Source organism: Quercus lobata, chromosome 4, assembly GCF_001633185.2.
Source record: "Quercus lobata isolate SW786 chromosome 4, ValleyOak3.0 Primary Assembly, whole genome shotgun sequence".
In the NCBI taxonomy this organism is placed as follows: Eukaryota; Viridiplantae; Streptophyta; class Magnoliopsida; order Fagales; family Fagaceae; genus Quercus; species Quercus lobata.
Genome location: NC_044907.1, coordinates 80,013,626 through 80,017,446, shown reverse-complemented (window position 1 = coordinate 80,017,446; position 3,821 = coordinate 80,013,626). Strand labels below are relative to the sequence as shown.

General features: G+C 32.2%; 1 pseudogene; it reads left to right on the top strand.

The window, feature by feature from the left end:
* Positions 1 to 241: 241 nt before the first annotated feature.
* Positions 242 to 2,408, top strand: LOC115984002 (annotated as a pseudogene).
* Positions 2,409 to 3,821: the final 1,413 nt, after the last annotated feature.

Sequence of the window (3,821 nt, the reverse complement as noted above, 5' to 3'; positions counted from 1 at the left end):
TAAATAACATCATCTAAATTACTTTACTTAAATTTGTTCTATCATTTCTAAAGTTAAATTAATGTTTGATAGATTCGCAATTGTTTTGTATTTCAATATTCATTTTTCAATGCATTGATTGCGAAGTTAGAAAGAGTGGTCAATTCTCATCTTTCAATGCATGAATTGCAAAGGTAAAAAGAGAGAGGTTCGAACGACAGAGTTCACTGTAATAAGAGCCTTACACAAAAAATGAAATTGAGCAGAGATTAATCACGTGAGCTCTCTGGTCCGAGTTCTCAATGGCTATTACAAGGAGGATCAACATCGGACGGTTGGGAATGATTCGAATTCTGAGAAATCTACGGCTCTGATTGATCGTGACTTGCTTGGTGGTCTAACTCTTTTTCTTCTGCAACCTCTAAGCTTGTGGTTGATTCCCAGGAATTGGACCTCGACTCGAAGGTCCCAAATGGCTGGGAAAAGCGCCTAGACTTGAAGGTTTGTCCATTTTCTAATCTGGGTCTGTTTGTTTTTGGTTGGAAAAAGTTAACTTTTCAGAGGAAAAGCTAACCTTTTCATGAAGAAAACTGTGCTCCTTTTGCTTATTTTTCTATTTTTATATGTGAATACTTTTTTCTTTATTGCTTTGGAATCTGTTTCTATGACTTGGTGTTCTGTTTTTTTTTTTTTTAAGTGATTTAGTTTAAATATGTGTTTTATTTTTATTTTTATTTTTATTTTATTTAATGGAGGATATATTAATTCGTCTGTTGTGTAAAATTGTTGTCTTTGAAAATTTTCTGTTTTGTCTTTTTGTTCTCTGTTTGGATACAGAGAAATTGAAGGAAAAGGAGGGAGTGAAAATTCAGAAATTTCCATTTTTCTAATTCTCAATCATATGCTGATATGAAAAACTCCAAGTTTTTTTTTTTTTTTTTTTTTTTTTTTGGAGCAATATTGACAACCCAAGTTAACTCATTCCATCACAATTGTTCTAAAAAAATTGTACAACATATTTTCTTAGTCTGCAACCCCAGACCTTTTAATTTCCAGGTTGTAATTCATTTTTATGTTTGGCCCATGTAATAATTTGCTTAATTTCTTGGCCTTTATTGCTCTCTTTAAATGACTTTAAAGGTTTTCAATATTAGAGGATTGGAGTAATTAAGAGCATGAAGATGTTTATTTTCCATTTATTCATTGTGGCTCTTCAATGTTTACCACTTCCGACCCCACTCTGTATCCTCTTTAACAGTTTCTTTTTATATCATCATTAATACCCTTTTCTATTTCCCTTGCTTGAATCTCTCTATCTAATAAATTCATATCTTTTATTAGAATAATCTATCATTAATGTCTGGGAATATGGGAATAAAAAAATTGGAAACTTATGATATACTAATTACTAGTATTTTTGACCTTGGGATGAGGGATCATTCTATGATACAAACTTTCTTTTTTAATATATCATACCTACTTTAATCTTAACGAATTACTATTAGTAGACTTTGAAAAAAAAAAGATATAGTAAAAAATATAAGGCAATACTCTATAGAAACTATTAAGATTAGATATATATGGTACATTTAAAAAAAGTGTATATACCATGGAATTCTCTTGAAAGGAGTAATTTTGCTGAATGACATTAAGTAATTCTGAGTAGGAGTATGTTATCCAATTATTCTGGTGAATTTGTGTGCTTTTGCAGTCAGGGAAAGTCTACCTACAAAGATGTAGCACCCCAAATTCACCTTCAATCTCAGACAAGAAGCACCAAATCAATTCAACAGTTCCAAGACTTCAGGATTTAAATTTTCCTCCATCACCCTCGAAAATCACATTAAATCTTTTTGATGAAACTCCTCTGGATTTAAAGCTGGTCTCATCACCATCTTCATCGAATAATTATCAAAGCGTATGCACTCTTGATAATGTGAAATCAGCACTCGAAAGGGCAGAGAAAGAACCACTGAAGAAGAGAGCATCATTTGGGAAATCACCATTGTCGCCTTCATATTCATCGTCATCATCTTCGATTAGAGAAACCCAAGAAGAAGACTTTGAAGATAAATTATTATCATCACCAATGGCAGCAGGGTGTCCTGGTTGCTTATCTTACGTATTGATAACGAAAAATAATCCAAAATGTCCTAGGTGCAGTTCTGTTGTCCCGTTACCGCTGATAAAGAAACCTAGAATTGATCTCAACATATCTATCTGAATGATTAAAGAATACTATGATTATGGCTTATATCCACTATTTTTAATTTTGTAGATGATAGATGAAATTAGAGTTGGAGAAATAGATTTGTTAGTAAAAGAAGAACATATGTACATCATAAAGGGATGGTGCCGGTATTAGTGTAGTTGTTACAAGTTTGATTCATTCAGAATCTTTTATCATATTTTCGTCCTTTATATTTTAACTGTGTCATTCGCTTTTCTTTTTATTCTGATTTTAAAAATTTGTTACACTTTAGGTGAATTTGGTAATGTTGTTCTAATAATATTGTTTGTATTTTTTGGAGACATGTGTGGATGAAGAAGTGTGAAAATATGTGTAATATTATTTAAATATTGAAAATTGTTGTTTAAACAACGGTAACAAATGGGCCCTTAAGAAGTAGAAAATGTGCATCTTCAAATATGGATTTGGTGATCTTGATGAATATCAATCAATTTCAATGTGAAATATCTATTGCTAGCAAGGCTTCCATCCATTGCTTCGGTGCATTGTATAGAATAAGATAACAATGCATGTTTAATGTTGGATATATGTCGTGTCTGTGTCATGTCTAGCATATTGGAGCGTAGGACGCAAGACAAATCTTTTATTTGCTTCTCCAGAAGTGTAATTAAAGGTGGATTTCTTTTGGTAATATTAAAAGTATAGTTTTTACTAGTTATTTCAGCTTATGTTATGGATGTTTCATAAATTATAAAAATCCTATTTAGATAGCAGGAATCATTTTGTTCTGTATATAAAATTCAACTCCTAATTAGAAAGTGATAATGTGCAGAATGTGCTGGTACTTGCTTGTAAAGGGCAAAGACTTTTAGAATTGTAAATGGATTAATGGTACTTGATTGTAAAGAACAAAATGAAGTCCTCTGAATCTGCACACTGCAACAATAAAAGGAATATTCAATTCATTGTAATTTGGGGGTACTAAGGTGGAGTTAATGCCCTTTGTTCACAAGGATTGTAACAGTTACAACACCCAGTAGAGATCATTTACCTACATGGCTGGACCATTTTTGATAGTTTACCATACCTTTTTTTTTGCTAAATTTCCCATACCTGAAATGACTTGTATGTGTTAGAATTATGTGTATTCAATTTCAACCCTTTACCAAAGTGGGGTGAAGTTGAGTCAAGTATCCAGATAATCAGAAGTAAAATTGAACCAGTTAAACACTAGTAATTACACAGATCAGAAATGCTTAAGACTTTCAATCTTTTATCTGTGTGTTTAATTGTACCCAATTTTTTTTTTCTCTTATTTGAATCTTGCCATGATGTTGACCTAGGAATGAAGCCACCTCGCTTGGTTACCACAAATTCCTAGAGTTTTGAAACACATTTTTCACAATTTAGTCAATGGTGTTTTATTGGTTTGGTGGAGAGTAGGTAAAGAGAGCTTGGCATGCCCAATTGCACACGAAACTCTTCAGTCACTATATCATTTAACACATTTTGGGTTCCCTAACTATAGATTTAGGCGGGTTGTAATGTTTGTATTCAATGCATAACTCATCGCTTGGACGTGTTTGATAAGTAGTCTTATCCTCAATTTTGACAAAACTTATTCTTGAACTTGAACCCATAACTCATTGCT